A 19013-nucleotide genomic window follows, 5' to 3' on the forward strand; every position below is an offset into this window, starting at 1 on the left:
CCGCATCCCGCGTGAGAGTGCACACTCTGCACCCGAGTCCCCTAGGTCTCCTAGTAGTAATCTAACGATTCCCTAGTCAAGTCCTAGCGATTCCAAAGCCTATTAGAACTGTTACTTACCTGCTAGTAATTCGCATTCCACTTTTAAAGTATATGGTTTTTCGCGCCCCTCGGGCATTTGTGTATAACGTGCTAACTTAAGTATTTTCGTAAGAGTTTTGTTGTGTGCCTAGCACCCTGTCCTCATAAAGAGTACAGGGTTGTTGTGATTCTAATAAATACACTGTTTATTTTCATAACACTTGTGTGGTGTCCTTTCACTGGGTGTTCAAGGGGTAATGTGATGGTAAAACAGCTGGCTTAACACGCCCTCTAGAGTCTTAGCCTTAGACTGCTCGTATCCATGCTACTAGGATAGCTGGTCTATAAGGTTGACTTACAACCAATCATCAATAAGGGTTGTTTGGACTGATATATAGTGATCACTAGAATAGTGAGCACTGCACATCAGGCCAACTTCTCACATTGGTGAGCAGCGGTTGGGATTTGAGCTTGCTGTTGTTTTACCACACATGCCCTAAGAATATCTTGTGAAAGATCACATAAGTACTAAAGGTACATATAACTTAGCTTAGAATACTCTGAGTTCTACTGAACCAGCTGTTGTAGCTCCTAGGGCCTAGCACACCCTAAACTACAACTCTAGCAAGGGATCAGTAGGCAAACATATAGTGTAGGTAAGTGCACCACTTACACCTCACTAGAAAAGCATGTCTACCCAGGGAGAATCTACTGAGACTCCCCTGGTCAGTGTTGATCCTCCACAGGTCACTTCAAGATATGCAGCTCTCAGTTTCCAGGAGATGAGACAAATCTGTGTCTCCAGAAAACTGAAGCAGGGGTCTAACCCCACGACTCCCTTTCTGATAGGTCTCTTAGAGACATATGATGCCAGAAAGCTTTCTCAGTTACATGAGAACATGCCAGCCTTAGAGGGAACCTCTGGGGATCCAGATCTCCCCAACACTGATTCAGCAGTTGAGGAGGAGGATCAGGAGGTACTCTCTGGGGATGAGGTAGACAAAGGTCTTGAGGTAGTCAGAAGGCTAACTAGGACCAACTTAGACTTACTTGGGCTAGGATCTGGGGGCCCCCCAGTACTAACCCGAAGTGGGCCTAACCTTGGAGTTAGGAGGGATAGATCTCTTTCTAGGGACTCCAATAGATCTCTGCACTCTAATGCCTCTTCTCAGGGGAGAAGGAATCCTCCACAGAGGAGATTTACTTCCCCTCAGAGAAGGGGGCATGAAGCTAGGATGAGACAAGCTGAACTGAGGATTGAAAGGGAAGAAATTGCCCTGGCCAAAGAGAAGCTTGCCCTGGCAAGAGAGCAGCAGATGAGTGGGCTAGCTCCCACTGGTGGCAGCAATCTCCCAAGAGATAGAGAGAAGGGTTTAGATACTAAACACCTGACTAAAATAGTGCCCCCCTTTAAGCAAGGGGATGATATCCAGAAATGGATGGCTGCTCTGGAGAGGGCCTGCACTGTGCAGGGCATTCCCCAGAGTCAGTGGGCAGCTATACTGTGGCTCTCCTTTGATGGTAAAGGTAGAGATAAGCTCCTCACTACAAGAGTGGAGGATGCTAATGATTACCAGGTCCTGAAAAATGCACTGGTTGATGGGTTTGGCTTAACCACTGAGCAGTACAGGTTGCTGTTCAGGGATACCCAGAAAACTCAGTCTCAGGACTGGTCTGACTTTGTTGATTGTGCCACTAAGGCTTTGGAAGGCTGGCTACTGGGTAGCAAGGTTACTGACTTCACAGGATTATATAATCTTATTATGAGAGAGCAAGTCTTAAATAATTGTCAGAACCAGTTATTACACCAGCACCTGGTAGACTCTGAGCTGACCTCTCCACAAGAATTGGGTAAGAGGGCAGACAAATGGGTCAGAACCAGGATTAGGCCCAAGAACCAAGGTGGTGACCAGAAAAAGGAATCAACCAAGCCTCAAGAGAAGGGTGGGAATAAATCTCCAGATCAAACCACATCAGGGCCCCAAAAATCCTCTGAGGGGGGTGGGTCCCAGAATCCTTCCAACAACCAGAAGAAGCCTTACTGTTATCCCTGTAAACAGGTGGGTCATTTAAAAACTGACAGCAGTTGCCCAAAGAATAACAATAAGGAAAACATACCCCCAAGTAACATTCCCAAACCTCCTGTTACTACTAGTAGTAATCCCCCAGGTGGTGGGAGTGCCCCCAAGAATTTGGGTGCATTTACTTTGGGAGTTCCTGGGGACTCTGGCCTAACCAGGTCCCCAAACTTAGATACTCTTGTCTGTGAGACTGGCATGGGGTTTGCCAACTTCACAACTTGTCCCAACACTTTGGGCAAGTACAGACAGGAGCCCCTCATCAATGGTATAAAAGTTGAGGCCTATAGAGATACAGGGGCTAGCATCACTATGGTGACTGAGAGTCTAGTCCCCTCAAGGCAACTTTTACCTGGTGCCACATACCAGGTGACCAATATTGATGGAGTACAGAGAGATCATCCCATGGCAGTGGTCAATCTCAGCTGGGGAGGTGTCACTGGCCACAAGAGAGTGGCAGTGTCACCAAACTTGCCTGTAGATTGCCTACTGGGGAATGATTTAGAGCTCTCAGCCTGGGCTGAAGTTGAGCAAGAAACCCATTCTAAAATGGTAAACATCCATGGTAAGGTTAGTGGGGCAGTGATAGCCACAGCCCCAGTCCAAGATGTCCTCCCTGAACAGGTCAGGAGGGTTGTGCCAGTCACAACCCAATCTCAGACAACTTCCTTCCCAGAACAGGTTGTCAAGGCTGTCATGGTAACAGCCCACACCCAAACTGAGCCCCCTCCTGAAAAGGGTGGGAGAGTTGTGATGGCCACAGCTCAAACTCAGACAGATGATAGTGTTGTGAAGCCTGAAACTATGGATCACTCCACTCAGACAGAGAGTATTGAGGAGGAAGAGAAATCTCCCTCCCACCAGACTTTAGGAAAGGGTCAGCCTCCTCAGGGAACTGATCTGACCCCTTGTGAAGAAACTGCCACAGAGGTAGTCAGGCCTAGCCTGGCAGAACCCCTGATGTCAGTGGACCCTTCCAAGGTGGGACCCAGTCTGGAGCAGGTAACCTGCCCCTCTCTACCCTGCCTCAGTCAGCCCAGGGCTGTAGAGGTCAGGGAGGCCAGTGTTGGACCCCAAAGGGCCCCCTGTCCAAAAGAACTTCCCAATTCACAGATTAAGGGCACTGAAGCTAGTAATCCTAGCCAAGTGAAAATAAAACAGACTCCTGAGGGATCCCCCTTAAATTTAGTTAGGGACCTCCCACAGATGGACACTGTTGGGCACAGCCAAACTTGGGACCTGAGGGCCCCAGACCTGACCTGTCCCTCCAGTAAGCCAAACAGAGGGACCCAACCTCCAGCTGTAGGTAGCCAGAGGTTGACCCTGAGAGCCCAAAACAACTCAGTCTTGGAAAGAAAGGCCTATATGGTGGAAAATGATTGGAGGAAGCTGAGCCCAAAATTAGTGGAGCCTCACTTCAGTACTCCATTTCAGCACCAGCCTTTTACTTTGCCAAAACACACCACAGGTAGAGATTCCCTATGGTGGAGACCCTCAGACACCCTTAGGGTGAGGGATTGCTTAGTGGACCATGAGATAGGGGGTAACCATGCCAGTGCTGGTTCTTCCTTATATGGCCACTCAGGCAATATAGGCTTACCTGGCAAGGATAGCCTTATCTCCTTTCGTTTGGGGGGGGGTTATGTAGGAAGGTAAATCCCTGACTATGGTTGCCCCCAACTTTTTGCCTGGTGTTTTGCTGGTTTTCTGACTTAGTTGACCTGGGGCCCTGCTATTCAGGACCCCAGGCCTACTGCTCTCTCTGTAAAATGGATTCCATGTACCTTAGGTACATATCTAAATTGGATACTGAGTCACCTTATCAGTCCCTGTACAGTGTACCTTAGGTACCCAGGGCATAGGTGTACCCAGGGCCTACCAGGGGCTGCAGCATGTATTATGCCACCCCTGGCTGGCCATCCAAATCTGACACAACTGGCTGCTTGACAGCTGGGGCAAGGTGGTGTAATCACCCTTTGCTTTAGATATAGTATACCTATATCTAACCCTAAAATGGACACACAGATCTCCTATCAGTCACTCCTATGGCAGGCCTTAACAATCCTGAAGGCAGAGTGCTTGGAATCGTGTGAGATGGTGCTCTGGCATGAGCTGAGCCTGTCTGCGGCTTTCGGGATCCATCCCTTAGCCGTTTCCATGATATCGCATACCATATACTCTTAAGTGCATTATAATCCTCGCGGTTATGTGCCAACTCTGGTATCGCTTTATCAAAACATGTCGAGTAAGGTGTCATACGAATTGGAATACTAACCCCTCGCCAATTCTGGCGACGGGGTTAGCATTCCACCCTTCTAGAGGGACACGACATGTATGTAACCCCTAACCCCGGTTAAAGTCAGACAGAGCCTTAGCATCCACAAAATGGATGCTGCCACCGAGACACAAGTCTGCCCTCCTGCTGCTGGGAGTCCTCCCAGAGCAGGAGATAAAGACAAAGGGTTTCCTGCCAGGGGCGGTGCCAGCACCGTCCCAGACAGGGTTTTGTGTATTGTAGGTAGGCAGGGCTTTAGAGGAAGGTGACTGCAAGTGGCACCCCGGTGCTCACTGTGCATAGGCCGGCTGAAACCAGTTCCAGGGGCACTCCAGCCCCTGGCCTGGGGAAAGCCCGCCAAGGAAGTGGGTGTAACCACCCCCCTCCTGGTCCCACCCATAGGGCAGGACCTAGTCGCGTGCCAGCCCCCTTTTACAGGATAAAGGTAGGAACTGGCCCCCTTCCAAATCAGATCATCTTTGAATCCTGAAACTACTTTCCACGAAAGGAACTCAAGACTTCTTCCTAAGATTTCTCCCTTGTGACTAAGGAGTAGTCACCCTGCATCCGCAGGCACCATCTTAAGAACACTGCGGTCTGCTGCAAGTCTCTCCTCCGGATCAAGACTGCCCAGCTCGACGAGAACCGGCTTCCCTGGCACCTCTGACCTCTACCTGCATCATCAGTCACGCTGAGATTCGTGGGTGTGACGAGACCTCGAGGGACCGGCCATCTTCAAGACTGCACGACTTCTTTCCAGCAAGCCCGCCAAGTGAATTCCTGGTGAGTGCTTTGGGGTCCGAGAAGCCCCCACCCTGAGCAGCTCCAGCACCGAAGAGCAGCCCCCCAGCATCTCCACGATCTGCGTGGGGCCCTTCTGCTTTTTGCTGCTCACCGCGTTGTTTGGCTACTAGCCCGCTGGCTTGTGGCCTTCCTGACGACGCCCGACGACATTTCTGCTGCTGGTCTGGTTGCTCCAGACTGGCCCTTGCTTTCCTCCATCGGAGAAGTACCCTGGACCCTCCTGGTCCACTCAAGACGCCATTTTAGGTCCACCGCGTGGGCCTTGCATTTGCCAAGACTTGTTGCCCAATCCTGGGTCCAGCGACGTCGACAGCAAGAACCTTCGTGGGACAGCTCGCACCTCCATCCTGGTCGCCGACAACGCCTCCTGGTCCGAGAGACTGCAGAGCCCAGCAGCGCCCACTCACCTGACTGCGGTGACTTCGCCCGGTGCCATCCTGGTGCCCACTTAATCACTGGCTAGTGATTCAAGAACTTGGTCCCCTCTGCTTTCAGGTTTCCTTCTTCCTTGATCCAGGCTTGGATCCATCGAACTTTTCTTCACTGGTCGCCTGCCAGCAACTTCCTTCTTCCAGGCTCCTGGTCCGGCAACGAGATCCCCGACGTCTTTTCAGACCTATGCAGCTGCAGCCCCTGGGCTAGGTAACTTCGGCACTTCGGTGTCCCAGCATAGCCTCACTATCCTAGGGTCAGGATCCACTGTCGTTTTCTTCCTACCAGGTCGGGTTCGCCCGTGAACACTAACTTTGCCTTTACTAGCTCCCATAGACTTTGTCCCGCATCCCGCGTGAGAGTGCACACTCTGCACCCGAGTCCCCTAGGTCTCCTAGTAGTAATCTAACGATTCCCTAGTCAAGTCCTAGCGATTCCAAAGCCTATTAGAACTGTTACTTACCTGCTAGTAATTCGCATTCCACTTTTAAAGTATATGGTTTTTCGCGCCCCTCGGGCATTTGTGTATAACGTGCTAACTTAAGTATTTTCGTAAGAGTTTTGTTGTGTGCCTAGCACCCTGTCCTCATAAAGATTACAGGGTTGTTGTGATTCTAATAAATACACTGTTTATTTTCATAACACTTGTGTGGTGTCCTTTCACTGGGTGTTCAAGGGGTAATGTGATGGTAAAACAGCTGGCTTAACACGCCCTCTAGAGTCTTAGCCTTAGACTGCTCGTATCCATGCTACTAGGATAGCTGGTCTATAAGGTTGGCTTACAACCAATCATCAAGAAGGGTTGTTTGGACTGATATATAGTGATCACTAGAATAGTGAGCACTGCACATCAGGCCAACTTCTCACAGTCGGCATGTATTAGCTCTAGAATTACCACAGTTATCCAAGTAACAGATGGAGCGATCAAAGGAACCATAACTGATTTAATGAGCCATTCGCAGTTTCACTGTACCGGCCGTGTGTACTTACACGTGCATGGCTTAATCTTTGAGACAAGCATATGCTACTGGCAGGATCAACCAGGTAGCCGCACCTGACGACGGGGTGGGAGCCGCGTGCCCATCTCCCCGACCGGCAACCTTCGCGCACCCCTTCGGTCTCTCGGGAGCCTGCCAGGAGCCTGCCCCGCCTGGGCGGGAGGTCTCGCTGCAGGGGTGTGGAGCAGTGGCGCGGTCGCATGGGCACCGGCAGGCCCAGCCGTCTCCCCCGGGAGGGAGAGGCGGGCCGAGGCGCAGCCTGAGTGAGAGGCAGGGGTGCCGGAGCCTGGCAGCGGCGGCACCCCTCGGAACGGTCGTTCCGAGCTGCTGTGGAAACGTGCTGAGGCAGAGAGGGGCGGCGGAGTGGCGCGCGGGGCCTAACGGACCTGCTGGGCAGCAGGCATCCGAGGGCCTGGCGCCACCCGACCCCTCCTGCTCGGGTCGGACCACTGGGGGGCACGAGCTGCCGGGGCCGCTCGGCCTTCGCTCTGCTGGGTTGAAAGGGGCCTCCCGCCGGGCGGCAGGCAGGCCCTCGAGTCGGACGGTCCATGCGGGGTGGAAGCTAATTGCTTGAAACAACAGCCGAGGCTGGCCAAGCAGTCCATCCCTAAACGGACCGAGAGTGCCCAATCGATCAGAGAGTACAGCCGGGAAAAAGTCTCCTGGCATCCCCGGACCTCACGGAGGTCTGCCTGAGCAAACTCCTAAGAAAAGGGACCATCGGGAAGGGGCCGAGAGGCAGGTGCATACCCGGGCCCCTGGGGGCCCCGCGAGGCGGGCCCGGGTGCTGCCTGTCCCCGTCTCGGCATGGCCAGACCTCGGGGAGGCCTGCCTGAGCAAACTCGGAGGAAAAGGCCCATCGGCAAGGGGGCTGAGCGGCAGGTGCGTACCCGGGCCCCTGGGGGCCCCGGCGGGCGGGCCCGGGTCCTGCCTTCCCCTGATTCGGAACCGCCGGACCTATCGGAGGTCAGACTGTGGAAAAAAACTCGGAGAAAAAGGACCATCGGGAAAGGGCTGAGAGGCAGGTGCATTCCCGGGCCCCTGGGGGCCCCGGCGGGCGGGCCCGGGTGCTGCCTGGCCCCGTCTCAGCATGGCCAGACCTCGCGGGGGCCTGCCTGAGCAAACTCGGAGGAAAAGGCCCATCGGCAAGGGGGCTAAGCAGCAGGTGCGTACCCAGGCCCCTGGGGGCCCCGGCGAGAGGGCCCGGGTCCTGCCTTCCCCTGATTCAGAATCGCCAGACCACACGGAGGTCTGACTGACCCTCTCCCTAGTAATCCGGAGGAAAATTACCCCCCTTTCTTGTAATCCGTGCACTAGAGGTGACAGAGGGGACCCAAGGCGCGAAAGTACCCGACCTCCTGGAGCCCTCGCTGGGATCCGGGAGGCAAATGGCACCTCATCGGGACTTCCAGGGAAGTTCGGCCATCTGGTCGCCCCCATTGGAAAGCATTGCGGGCGACCAGATGGCCGAGGCGATCCGGGAGACCAGATGGCCGAGGGGATAGGGGCGACCAGATGGCCGAGGGGATACGGGCGACCAGATGGCCGAGGGGATCCGGGCGACCAGATGGCCGGGCACGAAAGGGACGCCATCCGGTCGCCCCGTGCCCCCACGAAGGAGGGAGCGGGCGCCCGGGGCATGCCGGGCCGGAGGCCCGGGGCCCCAGCCGGTCCACAGCCATGGAGGCTGCCAGGGGCCGGCGGGCCCTCCGACCCGGGGCCCGCTTACACCTTGACAAGCAGGGGAGGCCTGCAAGGGACCGACGGACCCCTGTCCTGGGCCCTGGGTGGAGCGGCAGCCCGGGGGACCGGGCCCAGGGCCGGAGCGCCCGACCCGGGGCCCCGACCGGGCCCCTGGACCCAGCCAGGGCTCCCAGGCCCGGAGGCACAGGGGAAGCCTCCCCGGGCCCGCCGGACCCCGTCCCGGGCACCCTGCCCCGCGGCAGGACCCAGGACGGAGCCCGGGGTGGGGAGGCCACCCTCCCCGGGGCCCTCAGGGGCCCCGGATGGAGCTCCTGAACACAGACAAGCAAGGGGAGGCTCCCCGGGCACATCGGAACCCCTTTCCGGGCCCTTGGCAGTGCGGCAGGCTGGGAGACAGGGCCCAGGGCCTGAGCACCCGACCCGGGGCCCGCCCGGGCCCCTGGACCCAGCCGGGGCTCCCAAGCCCGGAGGCGCATGGGACGCCTCCCCGGTCCCTCCGGACCCCGTCCCGGGCACCCTGCCATGCAGCAGGACCAAGGACAGAGCCCGGGGTGGGGAGGCCGCCCTCCCCGGGCCCTCAGGGGCCCTAGCCACTGCTCCTGAACCCAGCCAAGCAAGGGGAGGCTCCCCGGGCACATCGGAACCCCTTCCCGGGCCCTTGGCAGTGCGGCAGGCTGGGAGACAGGGCCCAGGGCCGGAGCACCCGACCCGGGGCCCGGCCGGGCCCCTGGACGCAGCCGGGGCTCCCAAGCCCGGAGGTGCATGGGACGCCTCCCCGGTCCCTCCGGACCCCGTCCCGGGCACCCTGCCACGCAGCAGGACCAAGGACAGAGCCCGGGGTGGGGAGACCGCCCTCCCCGGGCCCGCAGGGGCCCTAGCCACTGCTCCTGAACCCAGCCAAGCAAGGGGAGGCTCCCCGGGCACATCGGAACCCCTTCCCGGGCCCTTGGCAGTGCGGCAGGCTGGGAGACAGGGCCCAGGGCCGGAGCACCCGACCCGGGGCCTGGCCGGGCCCCTGGACCCAGCCGGGGCTCCCAAGCCCGGAGGTGCATGGGACGCCTCCCCGGTCCCTCGGGACCCCGTCCCGGGCACCCTGCCAGGCAGCAGGACCAAGGACAGAGCCCGGGGTGGGGAGGCCGCCCTCCCCGGGCCCTCAGGGGCCCTAGCCACTGCTCCTGAACCCAGCCAAGCAAGGGGAGGCTCCCCGGGAACAACGGAACCCATTCCTAGGCCCTTGGCAGTGCGGTAGGCTGGGAGACAGGGACCAGGGCCGGAGCACCCGACCCGGGGCCCGCCCGGGCCCCTGGACCCAGCCGGGGCTCCCAAGCCCGGAGGCGCATGGGACGCCTCCCCGGACCCATGGAGCCCGTCCTGGGCATTGAGCCATGCCGTTGGCCTGGAGATGGGTGCCCCGGACGCCCGGGGGAGGTCTGTCCGGGACACATGGAGCCCGTCCTGGGCATTGAACCATGCCGTTGGCCTGGAGAAGGGAGCCCCGGACGCCCGGGGGAGGACTGCCCGGTACCCGTGGAGCCCTTCCCGGGTACTTTGCAATGCCGTTGGCCTCCTGGAGATGGGTGCCCCGAACGCCCGGGGGGCGGGCTGCCCGGGACCCGTGGAGCCCGTCCTGGGCACTCTGACCTGCTGTTGGCCCGGGGGAGGGACCCCAGACGACCGGGACCCGTGGAGCCCGTCCTTGGCACTCTGACAAGCCGTTGGCCCGGGGAAGGGAGCCCCAGACGACCGGGACCTGTGGAGCCCGTCCTGGGCACTCCTGTATGCCGTTGGCCCGGGGAAGGGAGCCCCGGACGTCCGGGACCCGTGGAGCCCGTCCTGGGCACTCCTGTATGCCGTTGGCCCGGGGAAGGGAGCCCCGGACGTCCGGGACCCGTGGAGCCCGTCCTGGGCACTCTGAAATGCTTTGGCCCGGGGAAGGGAGCCCCGGACACCCGGGGGGGAGGACTGCCCGGGACCCGTGGAACTCGTCCTGGGCACTCTGACATGCCGCTGGCCCGGGGAAGGGTGCCCCGGACGCCCGGGGCCCGTGGAGCCCGTCCTGGGCACTCTGACAAGCCGTTGGCCCGGGGAAGGGAGACCTGGACGCCCGGAACCCGTGGAGCCCGTCCTGGGCACTCTGAAATGCTTTGGCCCGGGGAAGGGAGCCCCGGACGCCCGGGGGAGGACTGCCCGGGACCCGTGGACTTGGTCCTGGGCACTCTGACATGCCGCTGGCCCGGGGAAGGGTGCCCCGGACGACCGGGGCCCGTGGAGCCCGTCCTGGGCACTCTGACATGCCGCTGGCCCGGGGAAGGGAGCCCCGGACGCCCGGGGCCCGTGGAGCCCGTCCCGGGCACTCTGCCACGCCGTCAGCCTGGATGGAGCCCCGGACGCCCGGGGGGACGAAGGCCCGGGACGCATGGAGCCTGTCCCGGGCACTCTGCCATGCCGTCGGCCTGGATGGAGCACCGGACGCCCGGGGGACGACTGCCCAAGAGCCATGGAGCCCGTCCTGGGCAATTTGACATGCAGTTGGCCTGGAGGAAGGAAGCTCCGGGTGGCCTAGGGAGGTGTTGCCCAGGCATATCCCATCTGGTCCCCATGGCAGAGAACCACCAACCCTGGAGGGGTGTCCGGGCATACCCTGCCCCATAGTAATCCGGAGGCAAATTACCCCCCTTTCTTGCAATCTGTGCACGCGAGGTGACAGAGGGGACCCAAGGCGTGAAAGAACCCGACCTCATGGAGCCCTCGCTGGGATCCGGGAGGCGAATGGCACCTCATTAAGACTTCCAGGGAAGTTCGGCCATCTGGTCCCCCCCCATAGGAAAGCGTTGCGGGCGACCAGATGCCCGAGGGGATCCGGGCGACCAGATGGCCGAGGGAATCCGGGCGACCAGATGGCCGGGCATGGAGGTGAAGCCGCCTGGACTCTTCCCCACCCCGTCCCCGTCCCGGGACGAATGCCCGGGACGCATGGAGCCCGTCCTGGCCACTTGACGTCCCGTCCTGGGCATTGAACCATGCCGTCGGCCTGGAGAAGGGAGCCCCCCGGACGCCCGGGGGAGGACTGCCCGGTACCCGTGGAGCCCTTCCCGGGTACTTTGCAACGCCGTTGGCCTCCTGGAGATGGGTGCCCCAGATGCCCGGGGGTGGGCTGCCCGGGACCCATGGAGCCCGTCCTGGGCACTTTTACATGCCGTCGGCCTGGAGGTGGGTGCCCTGGACGCCCGGGGGAGGCCTGCCCGGGACCCGTGGAGCCCCTCCCGGGTACTTTGCCAATGCCGTTGGCCTCATGGAGATGGGTGCCCCGGACGCCCGGGGGAGGACTGCCCGGTACCCGTGGAGTCCTTTCCGGGTACTTTGCAACGCCGTTGGCCTCCTGGAGATGTGTGCCCCGAACGCCCGGGGGGAGGGCTGTCCGGGGCCCATGGAGCCCGTCCTGGGCACTGTGACATGCCGTCGGCCTGGAGGTGGGAGCCCCGGACGCCCGGGGGAAGGCTGCCCGGGACCCGTGGAGCCCTTCCCGGGTACTTTGCCATCCCGTTGGCCTCCTGGAGATGGGTGCCCCGGACGCCCGGGGGAGGTCTGTCCGGGGCCCATGGAGCCCGTCCTGGGCAGTGTGACATGCCGTCGGCCTAAAGGTGGGAGCCCCGGACGCCCGGGGGAAGGCTGCCCGGGACCCGTGGAGCCCTTCCCGGGTATTTTGCCATCCCGTTGGCCTCCTGGAGATGGGTGCCCCGGACGCCCAGGGGAGGTCTGTCCGGGACACGTGGAGCCCGTCCTGGGCATTGAGCCATGCCGTTGGCCCGGAGAATGGAGCCCCCAGACGCCCGGGGGAGGTGTTGCCCAGGCATATCTCATCTGGTCCCCCCGGGCAGAGAACCACCAGCCCTGGAAAGGTGTCCGGGCGTACCCTGCCCCTAGTAATCCGGAGGGAAATTACCCCCCTTTCTTGCAATCCGTGCACGCGAGGTGACAGAGGGGACCCAAGGCGTAAAAGAACCCGACCTCATGGAGCCCTAGCTGGGATCCAGGAGCCGAATGGCACCTCATCGGGACTTCCAGGGAAGCCCGGCCATCTGGTCGCCCCATTGGAAAGCATCGCGGGCGACCAGAGGGCCGGGATCGAAAGGACTCCCAGCTCCCCATCCATCCCAAGCCTTCGCGGTAGGGTTCCTGACTGCCTGCCCACGCAAGGCAGGGCTCTTGGACCCCGGCTGGGCCTCAGGCGCAGGTTGGACCACCGGAGCTCTAGGGCCCGGACGACCTGGGGGAGGAATGCCCGGGACCCGTGGAGCCCGTCCTGGGTACTTTGACATTCCGTCGGCCTGGAGGTGGGAGCCCCCGGACGCCCGGGGGGAGGTCTGCCCGGGACCCATGGAGCCCGTCCTGGGTACTTTGCCAATGCCGTTGGCCTCATGGAGATGGGTGCCCCGGACGCCCGGGGGAGGTCTACCCGGGACCCATGGAGCCCGTCCTGGGTACTTTGCCAATGCCGTTGGCCTCATGGAGATGGGTGCCCCGGACGCCCAAGGGAGGTCTGCCCGGGACCCATGGAGCCCGTCCTGGGTACTTTGCCAATGCCGTTGGCCTCCTGGAGATGGGTGTCCCGGACGCCCGGGGGAGGACTGTCCCGGACTCATGGAGCCCGTCCTGGGCACTTTGACATGCCGTCGGCCTGGCGGTGGGAGCCCCGGACGCCCGGGGGAGGGCTGCACGGGACCCATGGAGCCCAACCCGGGCACTCTGTCATGCCGTCAGCCTGGATGGAGCCCCGGAAGCCCGGGGGACGAATGCCCGGGACGCATGGAGCCCGTCCTGGGCACTTTTCCGTGCCTTCGGCCTGGAGCCCCCAGACACCTAGGGGAGGACCACCGTGAAAACCATGGAGCCCGACCCGGGCACTCTGCCATACCGTCAGCCTAGATGGAGCCCCGGACGCCCAGGGGACGAATGCCCGGGACGCATGGAGCCCGTCCTGGGCACTTTTCCATGCCGTCAACCTGGATGGAGCCCCGGACACCCGGGGGACGACTACCCAGGAGCCATGGAGCCCGTCCTGGGCAATTTGACATGCAGTTGGCCTGGAGGAAGGAAACCCCGGGTGGCCTAGGGAGGTGTTGCCCAGCCATCTGGTCCCCATGGCAGAGAACCACCAGCCTCGGAGGGGTGTCCGGGCGTACCCTTCTCCCTAGTAATCCGGAGGAAAATTACCCCCTTTTCTTGTAATCTGTGCACGCGAGGTGACAGAGGGGACCCAAGGCGCGAATGTACCCGACCTCCTGGAGCCCTCGCTGGGATCCGGGCAGCGAATGGCACCTCATCGGGACTTCCAGGGAAGTTCGGCCATCTGGTCGCCCCATATGAAAGCGTTGCGGGCGACCAGATGCCCGGGGGGGATCCGGGCGACCAGATGGCCGAGGGAATCTGGGCGATCAGATGGCTGGACACGGAAGTGAAGCCGCCTGGACTCTCCCGACCCTGTCCCCGTCCCCGTGCCCGTGCCCGGGACGCATGGAGCCCGTCCTGGGCACTTTTCCATGCCTTCGGCCTGGAGCCCCCAGACACCCAGGGGAGGACCACCGTGAAAGCCATGGAGCCCGACCCGGGCACTCTGCCATACCGTCAGCCTGGATGGAGCCCCGGACGCCCGGGGGACGAATGCCCGGGACGCATGGAGCCCTTCCTGGGCACTTTTCCATGCCTTCGGCCTGGAGCGCCCCGACACCCAGGGGAGGACCACCCTGAAAACCATGGAGCCCGACCCGGGCACTCTGCCATGCTGTCAGCCTGGATGGAGCCCCGGACGCCCGGGGGACGAAGGCCCGGGACGCATGGAGCCCGTTCCAGGCACTCTGCCATGCCGTCGGCCTGGATGGAGCCCCGGACGCCCGGGGGACGACTGCCCAAGAGCCATGGAGCCCATCCCGGGCACTCTGCCATGCCGTCTTGACAAATTCGTACGGACTCCTAACCTTTCGACACGGATCGGAATCGAGCCCATTCCGACCCAGCAGATTTCAGGTTGACTTGCTATATATTTCACGTACGATTTTATTGGGGCCGATTCCGATCCGGTACGTAAAAGCACATCCGACCGAATGTCGGACAACCACGTACTCCCGGTGCCGGGGATCGAACCGTGATCACCAGATGGGGCTATCCCAAAAATCTGGCATGGATACGGGGCGCCAGGACAGGTTTGAATACCACTGATATTCATACGGACCTTCTGACATGGATCGGAATCGAACCCAGCAGGTTTCGCGTTGACAGCCCCTATAGCAGGGGTCTTCAAACCAGTCCTGGCGCCCCGTATCCATGCCAGATTTTTGGGATATCCCCATCTGGTGACCACGGTTCGATCCCCGGCACCGGCGGCAGATTAGCCCAGCACCAGGTGACTCTGGGAAATAGCTGGCGCCGCGGCTAGGGCGGCTGACTCCGGAATCAGGAGATTTTTTTATTTAAGGTTTTTGTAGAGCGCGTAGTAACCCTCGAGCATCCCAGAGATCAGGGTTCGATCCCCGGCACCGGCCGCAGATTAGCCCAGCACCACGTGACTCTGGGAAGTAGCTGGCGCTGCGGCTAGGGAGGCTGACTCCGGAATCTGGAGATCACGGTTCGATCCCCGGCACCGGCGGCAGATTAGCCCAGCACCAGGTGACTCTGGGAAATAGCTGGCGCCGCGGCTAGGGCGGCTGACTCCGGAATCTGGAGATTTTTTTTTATTTAAGGTTTTTGTAGAGCGCGTAGTAACCCTCGAGCATCCCAGAGATCAGGGTTCGATCCCCGGCACCGGCCGCAGATTAGCCCAGCACCATGTGACTCTGGGCAATAGCTTGCTTAATCTTCCCGACGGCCCCTAGCGCCTAGAGACCCTTACGGGTGATTGTGCGCCTTACAAATGTGGATTATTATTATTATTATTATTATTATTATTTGGGCCGATTCCGATCCGGTTCGTAAAAGCACATCTGCCCGAATCTGTCGGACAACCACGTACGCCCGGGAGAGGACTGCCCGGGACCCGTGGAGCCCGTCCTGGTCACTCTGACCTGCCATCGGCCTGGAGAAGGGAGCGCCGGACGCCCGGGGGGAGGACTGCCCGGGACCCGTGGAGCCCGTCCTGGGCACTCTGACCTGCCGTCGGCCCGGGGAAGGGAGCCCCGGACGCCCGGGGGGAGGACTGCCCGGGACCCATGGAGCCCGTCCTGGGCACTCTGACATGCCGACGGCCCGGGGAAGGGAGCCCCGGACGCCCGGGGGAGGACTGCCCGGGACCCGTGGAACTCGTCCTGGGCACTCTGACATGCCGCTGACCCGGGGAAGGGAACCCCGGACGCCCGGGAACCGTGGAGCCCGTCCTGGGCACTCTGACAAGCCGTCGGACCGGGGAAGGGAGCCCCGGACGCCCGGGACCCGTGGAGCCTGTCCTGGGAACTCCGGCATGCCGTTGGCCCGGGGAAGGGAGTCCCAGATACCCGGGACCCGTGGAGCCCGTCATGGGCACTCTGACAAGCCGGTGTCCCGGGGAAGGGAGCCCCGGACGCCCGGGACTCGTGGAGCCCGTCCTGGGCACTCTGGCATGCCGTTGGCCTGGGGAAGGGAGCCCCGGACGCCCGGGGCCCGTGGAGCCCATCCTGGGCACTTTGACATGCCGTTGGCCTGGGGAAGGGAGCCCCGGATGCCTGGGGGAGGACTGCCCGGGACCCATGGAGCCCGTCCCGGGTACTTTGCCATGCTGTTGGCCTCCTGGAGATGGGTGCCCCGGACGCCCGGGGGAGGACTGCCCGGGACGTATGGAGCCCGTCCCGGGCACTTTTGCATGCCGTCGGCAGGGATGGAGCCCCGGACGCCCGGGGGACGACTGCCCAAGAGCCATGGAGCCCGTCCTGGGCAATTTGACAAGCCGTTGGCCTGGAGGAAGGAAGCCCCGGGTGGCCTAGGGAGGTGTTACCCAGGCATAGCCCATCTGGTCCCCCTAGCAGAGAACCACCAGCCTTGGAGGGGTGTCCGGGCGTACCCTGTCCCTAGTAATCCGGAGGGAAATTACCTGACTTTCTTGCAATCTGTGCACACGAGGTGACAGAGGGGACCCAAGGCGCAAAAGTACCCGACCTCCTGGAGCCCTCGCTGGGATCCGGGAGGCGAATGGCACCTCATCATGACTTCCAGGGCGACCAGATGGCCGAGGCGAGAGGGGCGACCAGATGGCCGGGACCAAAATGACGCCAATCTGCCTGCCCCGGAGCTGCAGGGCTCTGGGGCTGCAGGGTTCCGGGGGCTGCAGAGTTGCAGGTCTCTGGGGCTGCAGGGCTCCGGGGCTTCAGGCCTCCCCGGGCCCTGATGGACCCTCCGTCCCGGGCGCCTCCGACCCCCGGCCGGCTTGCAGGACGGAGGGGGGATTCCCGCACCACTGGGCCCTGCCGGACGGGGCTCAAGCCCCGGGCCCGGTCCCCGGCCCCAGTCCCGGCTTTCCGAACCCTATGCCGGGCCGGGGAGAGCCTCCCCTGGGCCCCCGGTGGACCCTCCGTCCCGGGCGCCCCGGACCCCCGGCCGGATTGCTGGACGGAGGGGTACCAGCACCCTCGGGGCCTGGCCAGATGGAGTTCAAGCCCCGGGTCTGGTCCCACCTTCCGAACCCTAGCCAGGCTGGGGAGAGCCTCCCCGGGAACCGGTGGAGCCCCGTCCCCAGCGCACGGACCCACTGGTGGCCTGCGGGACAGGGGGCTCCAGCACCCTCGGGGCCTGGCCAGATGGAATTCAAGCCCCGGGTCCGGTCCCACCTTCCGAACCCTAGCCAGGCTGGGGAGAGCCTCCCCGGGCGTCGCCTTCCTCCCGCCTCTCCTGCTCCGGCAGGTGGGTGAACATTTTGGAAAAGTTGCCTGTGACTCTTGGCGGTGGATCACTCGGCTCGCGCGTCGATGAAGAACGCAGCTAGCTGCGAGAATTAGTGTGAATTGCAGGACACATTGATCATCGACACTTCGAACGCACCTTGCGGCCCCGGGTTCCTCCCGGGGCTACGCCTGTCTGAGGGTCGCTCGATCGTCAATCGCCCCGGGGCTTCCCCGGGACGCGGCTGGGGCCGTCGCAGGGTTAGCTCCGCTTCCCCTTCGTCCCCCCACAAGTTCAGACCCCCCGATCGCTCGTGGCAGGGTCCCTCGCCGGGTCCTGCCGCGGAGGTACGCCGCCGGCGCGTCTGGCCCCCGAGAAAGGGGCCAGGCAACCGGTCCGCCCCGGGACCCGTCCCGGGGCGCCTGGCTGCGTGCCGCGCGAGGCTGTCTGTGGTGTCCCACCGGCTGCCTGCGAGCGCGCGCCTTGGGCGTACCCTGTCCCTAGTAATCCGGAGGGAAATTACCTGACTTTCTTGCAATCTGTGCACACGAGGTGACAGAGGGGACCCAAGGCGCAAAAGTACCCGACCTCCTGGAGCCCTCGCTGGGATCCGGGAGGCGAATGGCACCTCATCATGACTTCCAGGGCGACCAGATGGCCGAGGCGAGAGGGGCGACCAGATGGCCGGGACCAAAATGACGCCAATCTGCCTGCCCCGGAGCTGCAGGGCTCTGGGGCTGCAGGGTTCCGGGGGCTGCAGAGCTGCAGGTCTCTGGGGCTGCAGGGCTCCGGGGCTTCAGTCCTCCCCGGGCCCTGATGGACCCTCCGTCCCGGGCGCCTCCGACCCCCGGCCGGCTTGCAGGACGGAGGGGGGATTCCCGCACCACTGGGCCCTGCCGGACGGGGCTCAAGCCCCGGGCCCGGTCCCCGGCCCCAGTCCCGGCTTTCCGAACCCTATGCCGGGCCGGGGAGAGCCTCCCCTGGGCCCCCGGTGGACCCTCCGTCCCGGGCGCCCCGGACCCCCGGCCGGATTGCTGGACGGAGGGGTACCAGCACCCTCGGGGCCTGGCCAGATGGAGTTCAAGCCCCGGGTCTGGTCCCACCTTCCGAACCCTAGCCAGGCTGGGGAGAGCCTCCCCGGGAACCGGTGGAGCCCCGTCCCCAGCGCATGGACCCACTGGTGGCCTGCGGGACAGGGGGCTCCAGCACCCTCGGGCCTGGCCAGATGGAATTCAAGCCCCGGGTCCGGTCCCACCTTCCGAACCCTAGCCAGGCTGGGGAGAGCCTCCCCGGGCCCCGGTGGAGCCCCGTCCCCAGCGCCCGGACCCACTGGTGGCCTGCGGGACAGGGGGCTCCAGCACCCTCGGGGCCTGGCCAGATGGAGTTCAAGCCCCGGGTCCGGTCCCACCTTCCGAACCCTAGCCAGGCTGGGGAGAGCCTCCCCGGGCCCCGGTGGACCCTCTGTCCCGGGCGCCCCGGATCCCCGGCCGGATTGCAGGACGGAGGGGTACCAGCACCCTCGGGGCCTGGCCAGATGGAGTTCAAGCCCCGGGTCCGGTCCCACCTTCCGAACCCTAGCCAGGCTGGGGAGAGCCTCCCCGGGCCCCGGTGGAGCCCCGTCCCCAGTGCCCGGACCCTCTGGTGGCCGGCGGGATGGGGAGCTCGCGCACCACCGGGCCCCGCCGGCCGGAGCTCAAGCCCAGGGCCCGGTCCCACCTTCCGAACCCTAGCCAGGCTGGGGAGAGCCTCCCTGGGCCCCGGTGGAGCCCCGTCCCCAGCGCCCGGACCCTCTGGTGGCCGG

General features: G+C 62.6%; 1 non-coding gene across 1 annotated transcript; it reads left to right on the plus strand.

Annotated features, from left to right (window-relative positions):
- The first annotated feature begins 17263 nt into the window (after positions 1–17263).
- Positions 17264–17417, plus strand: LOC144764343 (5.8S ribosomal RNA). The gene has a single exon (XR_013596504.1). It is a non-coding gene; the product is annotated as a 5.8S ribosomal RNA (ribosomal RNA).
- The last annotated feature ends 1596 nt before the right edge of the window (positions 17418–19013 follow it).

Source organism: Lissotriton helveticus, chromosome 6 (assembly GCF_964261635.1).
Source record: "Lissotriton helveticus chromosome 6, aLisHel1.1, whole genome shotgun sequence".
Taxonomy (NCBI): Eukaryota; Metazoa; Chordata; class Amphibia; order Caudata; family Salamandridae; genus Lissotriton; species Lissotriton helveticus.